At 35.0% G+C, this 15,687-nt stretch overlaps 1 pseudogene; it reads left to right on the plus strand.

Annotated features, from left to right (window-relative positions):
* The first annotated feature begins 686 nt into the window (after positions 1-686).
* Positions 687-12,073, plus strand: LOC128559173 (uncharacterized; annotated as a pseudogene).
* Positions 12,074-15,687: the final 3,614 nt, after the last annotated feature.

The raw sequence follows: 15,687 nt of genomic DNA on the forward strand, positions 1-15,687 counted from the left end.
ATGTAGAGTTATCCGGACAGCGATACCTTCAATGATATTATCTACCATGTTTCAGCATAAGGAATAAACAATAAATAAACATCAATAATTACAAACGGTAAGAGAAGAGGTGATAATAATGAGAAGTAAGAAATCAATGGCTCTTGTCACCTTCCTGCTACCGAGAAAAACGTTCAACCGTTGCAGTGATAATTAACCATTAGCGAGTTGTGCGTCTTCGCTCAGTCTTTGCCATTAAGACACTTTATAAATGAAGGTAGTTAGACAACAGGTATACTATTCTTCAAATATTGTCAATGTTATATATTCATGTTCATTTTATTGTTTTCAATAAATAATGTAATATTTTCGAGTCAAAATTATTTTTTAAGCATTTCAAGATAACGCCTGCCGGATCAAAGAGAAAGGGGTCTTAAAAATTCATCATTACTGTTCATTATTAGTTTTAAAGGAAACTAAAATCGTAGATGTGGATATGCTCCATATACGATAAATATAAAGTGTTATTGCAAGCAGGAGTGTACCCGAAGGATTTTTGATTCTTGATAGTTCAATATGACATAAGAAACCCGGGGTAAACGATAGAATGGACCTACTTTTCGCATATAAAAGCGTTCCTATCTCTATTCTTCATGGTTGTATTGATACATAATTATGAAGTCTTAGAATTTCAATTTCAGTTCAAGATGCCGTTTTGGCAGAAATCTGGGGGTAAGGTGGCCCCTGCTAAGCCTTCAATGACCTCCTCGATGACGTCACTGTCACCATCTCAACTAAATGCAGCCATCATGGACATGTTGCACGTGAACAACACCGGGAACCAGTGTTTAAACGCTTGCAGAGGTAGGTTTCCTAAATTTAAACAGATAACGCAAGTTGGATGTCATGTTTTCATAGTTATTAATTTATTTGAACTGCGCATTTTCTGTCTTTTTATTGAAATGAATGTTTAATCATGTTTAATATACTAATTTGATATATATTTTAGTTAAACATACATGTTGCGACGGTAACAAATAATAATGGCAACAAGATTGGTTTTCCCACAGCTTGAGAGCGCCATGCTTGGGATTGCATGTAAATGGAACACATATGCACGGAATGAAAAACTGCGTCGTAAATTTTGTAAACATTTACGTAATCACGACAACAGGCGTGTTTAACTGGAAAATCATGTACATCTCAACGCTTGTTTTCCTTTTCACTTTTCGTGTTTTCGTAAGGGCAAGTTATTTTTGTATAAAAGTCGCAACTTACGCTTCATGTATAATGTGAATCTCCAAAATCAAACTACGCTAGAGACTCGATTTTCAATCAACGCTCCATTTTATAAAACCAGATAACGTTTGAGGTTTAACGTTTGAGGCTTAGGTACCAATCCTGTGATTAATGATTAAGCGCAAAACAGATTGCAAGCCTTTTCATGTGAATACATTGCACCGATCTCTTATCCCATTTGGCAGTATCATACTCTTTTTCGCATAGTTTCTGACATAATAGACCATGCACAGATTGATTTGGTGATGTATTCCCGAACATGCAGCTTTACAACAAGCGGTGCCTTTACAAATTCCTATGTGCGAAAGAATTTACAAATAGTAGTTTCTGCAAGCGAATGACATACGTGCAACCGGATAAATCAGTTGTAAACAATAATTAAGAAGTGAAATACGCGATTGTTTACGACAAACATGTTTTATATTACATAATATATTACACTAAATTAACAAACATGTGCAGACAAATGCATATACATAAATTGGTCGACATTCATCCTTTACCAATGCAGATACAGATCAAACTGACCAGAGGGACAGATACATGCATGTTCGGCTAATTTAGCCTAGCACTCCGTGAACTGACAGCCTATTTCATTAACGTGACCGGTCACGCAGAACTCTCTTTCCTGGGAAGAACCAATTCTGGCCTCTCAGTTGAGTGGGAGAAACCCCGATGATGAGCATCTTAATGTGGCTCATAGGATATATTCATTATTATTGTATTGCAAATATTTGTTAGCATTTGATAAAATCTATGAAAATATCCACTGGAAGAACAGAATGCAGCCAAGCAACATAGCAGACTGTTCATGAGAGGAAATGAAATGTGCAACATCCCTCACACCCTCTAGCACCGATTTCACCGAATTTCTATTTTGTCAAGGTAACCCGATCACGACGTCTGGTCAGCGGAAGCAGATGATCAAGATGTTAGCCATTATTCTTATACCTGTCTCTATTCTTGTCGGACTCACCGGCAACTCATTTGGCACGATGCTCAACAACTACCTCTACTCAACGCGCATCAGATCTACACTTCTCTTCAGGTTAGTACTCCTGCACCAGACAGGCACTTTGATAATTTTTTTTCAAAACAAGCAACTGAGGTTCAGTCAGAAAGAAGTGTTTCAAACAAAGTTGTATGACAGTCGAGTCATTAAACTTGGTATCGTTCTGCAGGTCATGGCTTGTTAATGCTGCTCCAGTAATGATAGATAATATCTGCCAAACTTTGCCTTTTAATTCTGTCGTTTTTTTGTTCCCACTGCTACAATTCTAGTTGTCAATTAAAATGTCTGTCATAATCTATGTCTATTTACAGTATTTCTGTTGACATTGGCGTTTCTGTCCCACATTTACATAACCGGCTTTCAGTGAAAAATAACAAAGGAAATATACTTTGTGCAAATACACTTCATAACTTACTTTAGAAAATACTGTATTCTCTATGAAAAATACAATATGTTTTTCACATTAAATATAACCGGTTAAACTTCAGTTTGGATATGGCATACATGATTCGGTCCCTGCAGCGTGAGAGAGATGGCAGCGCCCTCTACCTAAGTTCAATCCGTCCGGAGACAAAAGGCTTCTTACTTCAACGCTATCTTGATACAGACGAAGCTGTGCAGAATCTGCCAGAGTGGCCGACTTCACTCAGTAACACTAGATCTTAGTTCGATTCCAGCGAGACCTTCTTAAAGACTTTGAATCGACACAGGTATATTTGTACCATATCGCTAGGCCAGTTAATGTGATCAGTTAACAAAATGTTGATACAGACAATTAAAGATGTTAAGCATACTTACTACTTTGTATCTATATATGAATTGAAAATGTCCAACTGTTCTGAAAAAATTTCCCATACAATTATACAGTTTTGTATAAAATTATGTAATTATCCATATCAATATGTGAGCCTGGAAGAATCTTACTTCTATGCCTACATGTATAATGAGTATAAAAATCTCACGTATTTTTTTTTCTGTATATTTAGCAGTCTGGACAGTATTTTTTGTCTTTTGCGATACCGTCTTTTGCTTTCAACTAAATGCAAGTTTTTTGTGTCTGTTTTAAAGTTATCGCAAATGACAAAGCAATGTCTTATATTGATAGATATGAGTTAGATACATTAAAAGTAACGTTTCACGAGGAATTGATCACATACTCTGACTGGATTGAAGTTTTCATCAAGTGGTTCTACAAGTCTATCACTGAGGCACGTGCAGAAAAGGTACGAGTCAAAATTCTATAGGATATGGACAAGACAAAAAAATAACATTTGTAAATTTTAATGTCCTTGATTTGTTTTCGCATGTTTTGTATCAGACTGAATTCATTTCGCGGCACTAGGTTACGTTCTAACGTATTCTTTGCAAGTAAGTGACAACGCCACGACGTAATTTCCATCTAAAGCTCTGTCCGCAGAGCGAGCTACCCCTAATGACTTAATAAACAAAGCCTTTGCATATAACAGTAATTATATACTTAATCTATGCATCTGTTTACAAAAACTGAAATGGAGAAAAATGTATATGTACTAACACAGACGATCAGGCATGACATTATATAAAATGCTACAGCACTGTCTTAAAAAGTACTAATATCATTTGTTCAATATGATCTAGGTTTGGAAAGCGTTCGTTGCATACCAAGAACTACTGGTTGCATCAGAGTACCTCGGTCGTGAACGTGCGATGGGTGTTATATTTTACACCCTTGGTAAGTTCCCGACACGAGAAGAGTACTTGTATTTCGCGGAAAGCCAGGATACCTCTAACGCTTCATTCGCCGCTGCTCGGCAGTACTCGACAATAGCAAAGGAGATCTACGACGCTAAAATCAAAGGAAATCCTGAAATCATGCGCACCATCCAGAACAAAAGGGGAGAAATTCGCTCCCGGAACTCTGGGGCCGTCAACAATACAGTGGGGTCTCTTAAAGATGCTAAATTCTTGTTTGAAAATATGACATACTTTCAGGTAGACAAAACAGGAGTATATCACATTATTTGTTTCTTTTCAAAGCACTGACTCACACGACTGACAGCATAATTGAAAAATATAGATACTGAATATTTAAGGTATTTAAATGGAGCCTAGCTAATAATGGAGTCGAAGAGTTCAATTTCTTTGAGAAAATATCAAACCATCGATGAAAATATACTAATAAAACGTCGGTCAGCATAAAATATTGCCAGAGCGTTCATATGCACAAGGTTTGACAAATCATTTCAAGCAAAAACTTTTATATTGTTTAGCTTTTGACTCAAAAAGGCGATACTGCCATTGATTTTAGCAGCAACAGTTATTTTATTAATGTGAATGGACAGTACATGCAGTGTATGGTAAAACGTGAGCTCCATTTTTTTTGTTTAGAATTCACTGCATCAAAAACTAATTTTCTGTTGCAGTTGCCTCGCCCAAAAATAATTTTAAGGAGATTTCTTAAACAAATGAAACTAATGTAATATTTTTTGTTCAGGATATTATCCGCGAGGCCCAGGTGTCACTTGCTCTAACAATTGATGGTCTTCTAGCGGCAAGACAACAGACCGACCTCACTAATATCATCATCATCTGTATCATATTCAGCGCCGTCCTTATACTCTGTCCCGTCATCATCTACGCCGTCTACAATCTCACTGTTGAAATCCAGAGATGTTCTCTTCATATCGCAGATAGGTAAGTGGTCTTTGGTTGATCTCCTTACTTGAGCAATGGTCCTATACTGTGCCCATATATCATCTACGACTTTTATGATGTCGTTGTAAACATCCAGACTTGTTTCCTTCATATCACAAATAAGTAGGTGGACTCTCACCAATCTCTTTGTGTTGTCCGTATACTCTACCCTGTCATTACCTTCGTCGTCTATAATCTCATTGTAGAAGATCAGAATTGTTTTCTTCACATCGCAGATGTGTAAATTGCCTGTTGTTGATCTCCTAACTTAATCTCCGGCCCTATACTCTACCTTGCCATCATCTACGTCGTTTATAATCTCACTGAAGAAGTCCAGAGTTATTCCTTCATATCACAGATAGATAGGTGATTTAGTTTCGATGTCTTTACTTCAGCGTCGTCCATTTACTCCGTCCTGTCATCTTATACGCCGTTTATGATATCACTGTAGGCATCTAGAGATATGCCTTAAATATCGCGTTTAAATAAAAGGCTTGTGATCGATATAATCTAAGCTTCCATTTTATCCATCTGATATGACTCGCCATCATTAAATTACATCAGTGTTGTGCCTTATACTCTAACCAGTTATCATCTGCGTCGTCTGTAAACTCTCTGTAAAAATCCAGAGATATCGATAGATCTGTCATCAGACTCCATACTGACGGACAACACACAGGTATAGGCTAGTTTTCTTTCGAAACTTACACACCTATAGGAATTGTCTTGATCATTTCAGACAGGCCTTAAAGTTTCATATAAATACAATTAAGTGTGGTACGTTTGAATCTCATCTTACACACTGTAGCTATCCTAGTGTCCTTCTTCCATCTCTTACAATATGCTATGTGGAGAGAAAGTTTATCTTTTTATTTATAAGGTACATGACATAAAAGATTTCCTTTAGGGAAGCTGAAAAAGATATTATTACTTATTACACGTCTTATTCAAATAGAATTGCATGAAATATTCGCAAGAACAAGCATTTTAAGCAATCTTAAACAGATTCCCATTAACTTTGAACAGTGTTTGATGATGTGATTCAGAACTAAGGCTTTAAGCAAGGAGAAGAAGAGAACAGATACCCTACTGTATCAGATGTTACCCAAGGAGGTTGCCGAGCAACTGAAGCAGAATCAGGAAGTGAGCACCGAGGAGTTTGTAGAAGCTACCATCATGTTTAGTGATATTGTCGGTTTCACTGATATTTCTTCACGCAGCTCGCCTCTACAGGTAAGATATTTAATGACCTTATTAACGTTTCATTTTCTTTCTAGTAAAATCAATATACATGTACTTGTAGCGATTAAAGCCGTTTGTATTTCATCTTCTCAGCTTTATGATGTGTGATAACCGATTTGAATAAGACATTTAATTAAAAGTTATCTTCTGCAAATAGTTTTCATTCATGACTTTATATGCATCAGGTTTTTCTGCGCTTGTCAAACTAAACTAGACTGCACGCTTAGCTCAAATCTACGGATCGGCTAGCCGTGAGTTGGGTTCTCGGGCAAGGTTTATGTCCTCCGTGACGATTCGATAGAAGACATGCCTCTACTTCTGATTCATGCGGAGAAGTTGGCACTTACCTGTGGAGAACTAGTTAGAACTGGTACAGGATCCAGGAACGCTGCTTAGGTAAACTGCCCGCCTGTACGGAACTGATAAGCATATTGTTAAAAAACGGCGATAAACAAAAGACAAACGACACCAACTACTGCTTTTCCTGTCCAAATAACTTGGTGAATATCATGTGGCATGTAAAACTTCCAGATAGTTGAGATGCTGAACACGATTTACTCGTGTTTAGATGAGAGAATAGATCTGTACGATGTTTACAAGGTGGAAACTATCGGAGATGCTTATCTAGTAGTATCAGGTAAGTTGCCTGTTATCTTTGATTGTTTGTTGTCTGATTAACAGTTCGTACAGAGCAGCTACTACTGTAATCATAAATGGAAGATAGAGACCCGATGTTGTGATCAATGGCCTTCCGTCGATCATTCCGACAAAAGTCTCATTTCAAACAGGTTTTGGCAGGGCTGTATACGCTTCTCATAGGCATCAATTCTGTGTCTCTTTCAGTCTGTGAAGAATAATTTGATTAGTTTTATATGGAACTTGAAACAGCTTGAATTATACTCGCAATGGACACCTATATAACATTTAGAAATTAAAATAATTCACATTTCTTACACATACTGTTGTTTTACTTATGCTTGATTTAGGTGTCCCTAAACCAAATGGTAAACGACACGCCTCCGAGATAGCCTCGCTGTCACTTGACATTCTAGAGCACGTGAATAGGATGGAAATCCCGCATATACCTGGAACAAACGTTAGACTGCGAATCGGCTGCCATAGCGGTAGGTACTTTTTAGTAGTACTCATCATTTATGAAAGTCGCTTGTGCGTAAGCAAGTAATGCCAGCAACACATAACGATAATAAGTTAGAATGAAGCATTTATTAATTTATCCAAAGTTGATTTTTACTATATAATATGCAACATGCATGATTTACAATTTATAATTAAAGTCATGAAATACTGAATTTAGACATCCAATATATAGACCCTTTAATATTGTTAGGCGAATATTGCATTAAGAACGCTACACGAAATATATGAACCTCATGTACCATAAGATTCATAAGACGTTACTAATTCGCACGTACCGGCCAGTTTTTTTGGAATAAAATGAAACTGAATATTTCGCTATATTTTTCTAACACCCGCTATGTGTTACCACATTAGCATAAAATTTTCTAAAAAACGAAAGTACTCGAAGTCTTTCTACAACAGCTTTTGCTACTGAAGGAATAAAACAACTGCCGTCAAAAGATTGAAGTAGACCCAAACTTTGTTCTGATGGTCAAACATTATGGAAACGATTTCTATTTACAATATAATTTACTCGAAATATTTTATGGTTTCAGGTCCGGTTGTGGCGGGAGTTGTTGGTACAAAAATGCCTCATTATTGTGTCTTTGGTGAGGCCTTGAACGTGGCAAACAAGATGGAGGCGCTCGGCAAACGTAAGTCCAAAAACCTATTACATTATGAATATACATGATAATATTATGTTCTATCGAGAAAAAGAACAACAAAAACACCAGAACACGGTCGTGTATAGCTTCAACTTGAAATTGGAAAAGCATACTTTTATACGGGTCAGTAGATACAGCGAATGATCTGAGAAATAAAATGAGTTCGAATTTTGACAAAATTCTTGATAAAGACCGCCATTTTCATTAATCTTTGTACCCATAAAACATGATATGTATGGTATTAATTTCATATCACAGGCATTTTCTAATATATAGATTTATATAAAAGTTCAAATACCAGAATTTTACTGGGTATTTTAAGTATAATATTTCAACAAGATCTCTTTTATTTTGCCAGCCTGTAAAATCCACTTGAGTAAGACAACAGCTGACATTCTCACAGAGGTTGGAGGGTACGTGATCAAAGAGAGAGAGGACTTTCCCGAAAAGGTAAATGTTAACACTATTCTACTTCCATACTTTTTATATATTTCTCACCTCAGCCAAAACGTTGCGAATTTTTCTTTATACAAAGGCATTTATCCACATTTTGTTCTGGGGCGACGATTTATCATCCAACAGGACTTATATCAAATATCTAAAGTAAACTATCTATTTATACTCATTTCTGCTACTGGCGTTTTTTTACAGACAAAGTCCATTTGGTTATTTTAGCATGGAACAAAGAATAAATAAAATGAAAGAAATACTAGACAGAAGTCATTTTATGGAACCTGATGTTGGTATAAAAACTATAATACGCCCCTTCGTTTCACTACAATATTACATGAAATAAACGTTCATTAAAGCAAAAGCTGTCACTGTAAATTGACGTATGTCCCCTAGTGTATGTGTCCCACAAAAATTATGAGAAGATCTACGCCTAACTGGACATAATACGTTTGTCTGGAAGGCTGATAAATGGGTTTTATAACATCAATTCTGTTTTGAGGTTGGAAGAGGGGGGTGATGGAAGGTTGCCATTAAAATATAAAATTAGGAAATAAACTGAACAGAAAGAAACAAAAAAAATCAGCGGTGGCTAAGTGGGTATGTGTGTGGATATAGGCTGTAGGTAAGAGGTATCAACATACAATATCAAAAAGAAAAAAACACAATTGTGCCAGGCACTACCCATAAAAAGATTTTAACCTTTCATTCAACAGTATTAGAATACAAAGAAAGCAAAGAAAGATATACATCAGATTTATTTTTTCATATTATTGTCATAAAAGTAAAATGTATCTGACAACCATTTATTTAAGATAAACAATAATATAAGTGTGTATATTTATACCAAAAATCTTTTTACTTCAGAATGACCATGACCTGATGATTGTATTTAAAGGGAACGTGAAGACATACTGGTTGGTTTGTCGTGAAGGTTTTGCTCCCCCAACGACCCCTGACCTCGAGACAGAGGCTTGAACATACTTCCGTGTTGTACAATAACACACAGATGTTTTCTTTTATTTCTAGCATTTCTTTTGCTAAAAACAAAGTATGAATAATTCTTTGAATTATGAATCTATCATCTTTATTGTACAATAAGAAGATATGTTTTATTGCCTTGAGATGATGTGTTTCTTCATTTTGCAACAATTATTTCAGTCTCATAAACTCTGTACAAACTCTGGTCATTAAATATTATTTACCTGTCATGTTCATTTCTCCCCCATTAAGTCAGAATTGCAATTTAAAATACAATATTAAGATTGTGGGATGGTGAATTGAAGCGAAAGGAATGTTGTTCTTATGTTAATTCCGTCTGCTAGGATTTCTTTAATCTTTTAAATAAGTGAAAATATTCATAAAATTGGTTTAAAAATGAGAAAGGTATCAGCATTTAAATATTTGATCAAAATGGCGGGCATTTTGTTCCCATGGCAACAAAAAACAAAATGGCGAATTTATTAAATTTCTAGATACATATTTGAACTGTATTTACTTATTTTTGTAAAATAATGTTTGTACTTTTTCCAGCTATTATGAAAAATATTACCATGTTTTACATCTTACACTCAAGAAACGTATGAAATTAATCTATTTAAAATGTTGTTTGCTGAAAAAAAATTCAGCAGTGTGTAAATGACTTCATATTTAAACACGCTAAAATGGCTGCCTCCATGATCAGCCATTTTTTTTTTATTTCAAACTGCCATATCTTTTTCAATAGTAGTCCGCTTTCAAAAATTCTTTCAGTGTTATGGAAGGCTTGAGGATGGATTTCATATAAAATTTACATATTAACTAGCCCTTTAACTTACAGCATTAAAGACTATCAAAACTTGTAAACTGATAGTTTAAAGGTTACCAAAGATTGTAAGGGATGGGGACTTAACTTACAGTATTAAAGATCATCAGAAAGTGTAAACTTACAGTATTAAAGGTCACCAAAGATTGTTACGGGTGGGGACTGAACTGAAAGTATTAAAGATCATCAAAGGTTGTAAACTTACAGTATTAAAGGTAACCAAAGATTGTTATGGGTGGGGACTGAACTCGTACAGTATTAAAGATTATCAAAGGTTGTAAACTTACAGCATCAAAGGTTACCAAAGAGGGTAAGGCATGGTGACTTAACTCGTACAGTATTAAATGTATGCAAATATTTTGGAGGAGGGTAAGTATTAAACTAACTAACTGAATGTTTTCAAAAATTGTAGGGGATAATAAATGAACTCACAGTCATAAAAAATATTAAAGTCTGTGGGCGTTTGTGACAGAACGTACAGCATTAAAGGTTATCAAAGAACATAGGGGATGATGACTTATCTTACAGAATTAAAGATTAACAAAGATTTTAGTGGACTGTGATTGATCTTACAGTTTAAAATATTATCAAAGAGTGTTAACTGACAGTCTTAAAGGTTATCAAAGTTTTAGGGGATGGTGACTAAATTCACAGTATTAAAGGTTATCAAAGATTGTAGGGGATGGTGACTGAATTTAGTTTTAAATATTATCGAAGGTAGTTAACTTGTAGTCTTAAAGGTTGTCAAAGAATGCAGGAGATGGTGACTAAACTTACAGTATTAAAGGATATCAAAAATCGTTGGTGATGGTGTCTGAACATACCGTAGTAAAGGTTATCAAAGATTGTAGGGGGTGGTGATTGACCTTACAGTATTAAAGGTTATCAAAGATTGTAGGGGATGGTATCTGAACATGCCGTAGTAAAGGTTACCAAAGTTTGTAGGGGATGGTGATTGAACATACAGTATTAAAGGTTATCAAAGATTGCACAGGGTGAATTTTGAATTTGCAGTATCAAAGGTTATCAAAGATTGTAGGGGATGGTGTTTGATGTTACCATATTAAATGTTACCAAAGCTTGTAGGGAATGGTGACTGAACATATAGTATGAAATGTTATCAGATTGTAGGGAATGGCGTCTGAACTTACAGTTTTAAAGGTTATCAATGATTTGAAAGGGATGATAACTGAACTTAGTTTTAAATATTATAAAAGATTGTAAACTTACAGCGATTGACTCTGATGTTATAGTATTAAAGGTTATTAAAGATTTTAAGTGATGGTGACTGAACTTACAGTTTTGAATATTATAAAAGATTGTAAACTTGCAGTAATAAAGGTTATCAATTACTTGAAGGGTTGTTGACTTAACATAAAGTATTAAAGGTTTTGAAAGGTTGTAGGGAATGGTGACTGAACTTATATAGGTATATCGATCTTATACTGAAAAAAACACATCTCGTACTTAGTTCTTTTGATTTAAAAGTGATTAAGCTACTACTGCTATTTTTGTACATGTTACATGTAGATATGATTCTTAAACTAAAGAAATGATTTATGTCATTTGTATCTAGCTACACACTGAACTTACTTCTACAATAAACTAATACACCTTCAAAATTTGTTATTGTTCCTAATGAAATTATTTACAATATTTTATTTCTCTATGCACACTATGACAGCCAACTAAGAGAAATAAAAGTGGCTCAGAACTTTGGCTCAAAAATGGCTCTAAACTGGCTCCAACTTTTTCAAATTGGCGAAAAGGTTGGCGACAAGGATGAAAAACCCAGAGGAGGCCCCGATGTACCTACCTCTTTTTTATGTATTTTTATGTAGCCAGTAGAGTCTACTTTTACTAATCAGCTGCATTCTTACATGAAATTCTGTCAAATAATTATAAACCAAAATATTGAAAAAGAACCCTGAACTGTTTAATGGTGTGATAAGTAAATTAAAGAAAAAGAGAAAGTATCAGTTGTATCATTATTGCAATTTCAGAGCCTAAAATATTGACCTATGTTTTTGAGAAAGCAGAAATAAAGAACAGACTGAAATCTACTCTTTGTGGTCTCTTTTCTGTAACAAGGATTTTCCTGGATTTCTCCTTAATGTGGTAAAGTAACTTTTTTTTTTTTTTTTGAATTTTCAGAATTTCTTTAATTTGACAATATTGTCCAAAAAGAATATTTTAAAGAGTATTTTACACAGGGCAAATATAACTTTAACTACAAAACAACATTTTTTACAGATATCTTACAAGTTGGTAAAGTGTCAGCTAACACAGGTACCTTTCGAATGATATGTATCTAATATCTCGATCTTGCAAAATAAAGCCTAATTTTACAAAAAAAATACAACATGTTTTTGATTTAGTGGATCAAAAGTAATTTCACTCCATTAACCAATAGCCAGCTAAGTTTTTAAAATGGACTGGTCCATCATTCAATTTGTACAATACCATTTATTATTCGAATGGGTGTTGACAGAAAATTTTCTGATTGAAAATGATCAGCCTGCACGGATCATAGTCTACACTGGTCGGAAAGGCAGAATCACTTGCCGCCAGCAGGCTAAGGGTTAAAAGTCTAATTTTTACTTAGTATAGTCCGAACTTCGGTTAGTAAAACTTCAAACACCTTCAAACACAAATGACTTGACCTTAGCTAGAATACATTGGCCTCTATGCAAGTTACGTATTTTCGAAGTTTTGTCTATTTTGTCTCATTCCTACCTGAAGTTGTTGTATGATCATAATCCATTTTTTATTTTTAGTAATAACAATCTTGAGCTTGAACCAAGTAGTCCCAAATGCATCTTAACCAAGGTCTCCATGCAATTTTGTTTTGAAATACCACGTTGGTTGCAATGCCTTATTCCTAACTGAAGGTACTGAGCGAAAACCAATTTTCTATTTTCAGTAACAGTGACCTTTGACCACAGAAGGAATAGTATTGCCTCAGTCTTCTTACAGATTAAACATGTTCATGTACTACCGTAACTTTGGTTTCAGTATTTCAGGGAAGAAATGGATCTGTCATTTGCAAAGATTGCTCTAAAAACATAAAAAGGGTCATAAGTCTTGTGTTAAGCAATGTCACTGAAATGTCAGGTCTGCATTTCCAAATAGTATTTTAACATTTCTAATATGTTATACTCTTTACCGATAATTATGTAAATGATATGGCTCTGGAAAGACAGAGTAAAAATACTATATTTACTATAAGCATGTACTAAGAGCCATAACTCTTGCCTTTTTCTAGCAATCTTACTGAAATTTGCAGACACATATTTCCCTATAGCAGTTAACATTTCTGCAATGTTTTATGGAAATCCTTTAATTTATGTTTAAGATATGGCCGATGAGGGACGGACAAATGGATTTAAAACACTGTATATGTACTAAATATACAAGAACATGTGCCATAACTCTTGTCTTCCTTAGGAAACCTAAAAGAAACATGCAGGTCTGCAATTCTGCAATTTGTTTTTATTGAATTACTTCAAAACATGTCTTAGTTACGACTGCTGACAGAAAAACAGACAGACAACGCCAGAATTTAACGCAAATTGTGCTTTTTTTCCACTATACAATTATATAAATGGCTTGTGACACAATACACAAACAATTAACCTTTAGCCTGCTGGTTGCACGTGATTTTGGCTTTTAGACCAGTGCAGACCAAGATCAGCCTGCACGTCATGGTCTGCGCTGTTCGCTATTCAGTCAGTAAATGTTCTGTGAACACTCCTATGAATAATAAATGGTACTGCACACGTTGAATGATAGACAAATACACTTCAGAAATACAGCAGGGTAAAAGTAAACTTAATTTCCTTGCAAATAGTATTTACTATGGTATATAACTACAGAATTTTTTAAACATACAGTACAACATGGAGACCTCACAGCTTCTTGCCAGGAATTACTTCATCTTTAAAACCTCACCACATAGTATAACAAACAAATCATCACTTTCAAAGCATTTTACTGTAAATGATGAAAATGGTAATGACAATGATGATGATGGTTGTGATGATACAGATAATGACAATTAATGTTGATGAAGTCAGTGGAAACAAATAGCTGTAAATATTTTCAAGTAAAAACAAACGAGAGTGACGAATTATGCCCCCACAATACGGCCTTGTCACATGACCTGCACCTTTGACCTACTGACCTCAAAATCAATAGGGGTCATCTGCTTGCCTCCGTCCTAGGCCCATGCTTTCTCAAGTTATTGTCCGGAAATGGTTTAACAGTTCCGGATCACTGTGACATTGACCTTTGACCTACTGTCCTCAAAGTCGAACTTGACTTGTATATTATGATATTATACGTGTGTATAAAAATGTATGATCCTAGGCCCAATCATTCTCAAGTAATCATCCGGAAACGGTTTAACTATTCCGGGTCATTGTGACCTTGACCTTTGACCTACTGACCTCAAAATTGAACTTGACCTGTATTTTATAATGTTACATCTGTGTATCAAAATTTATTATCCTAGACACAAGCTTTCTCAAGTTATCACCTGGAAACCGTTTAACTGTTCCGAGTCATTGTGATCTTGACCTTTGACCTACTGACCTCAAAGTCGTACTTGACCTGTATTTTATGATGATACACCTGTGTACCAAATATTATTTAAATCTGTGACGTCTTTCATGTGTCATTCTCCGGAAACCATGAAAACCAACGGACCGACAGACAGACAAGCTCACTCCTACATACCCCACCCAAAACTTTGTTTTGTGGTGGTATAAATATCATCATTCTAAATCTATATTCTATATCTTCTCATCAAAATGTTGTTTTAAAGTAGTATCTGCTGGGCTCACATCAAGTTGTAATAAAGAAAACTTCCACCACTGTAATACACGTGCAGGCCCCACAATTTGCAAATATCAGGGCAATGTGAAACATCAACAAAAGGAAAAAAGAAATCAAGCAGACACTCTTGCCTAATGATAGCTCGAAGTAAGGTGTCTTTAAATAAAGATTTGTTTAAAAATGTTTCCATATTTCATTTGCTACGGCCTAATGGGTAAGTATGGTCAATTTCAATTTAAGGTCATAGAAGCAATGATGGCTCAGTACAGTAATAATAATCAAAGAATAATAACTCCATGAAAAACATTTGACCAAAAACTTGCAACTATCTGCACAGCTACCCTATATAACTATCAAAGCATTGAAGTTTGCTTAAAAACCCTCACCTTTCATTACAATATATCATTAAGAGACAATAACTCAGTAAAAACATTAGACGTTAAAATGTCTAGAACAAGTACAACATGTCTGAAGGACACTCTAAGCATTGGTATTGTGTCCTACTTTAGTATTATTTTTCTCCACATTTCTGAAGAATGACTGTACTATGTTGCATCAGATGATCTCTTCATCATTATTGCAAATTC

The sequence above is a fragment of the Mercenaria mercenaria genome, chromosome 8, assembly GCF_021730395.1.
Source record: "Mercenaria mercenaria strain notata chromosome 8, MADL_Memer_1, whole genome shotgun sequence".
Lineage (NCBI taxonomy): Eukaryota > Metazoa > Mollusca > Bivalvia > Venerida > Veneridae > Mercenaria > Mercenaria mercenaria.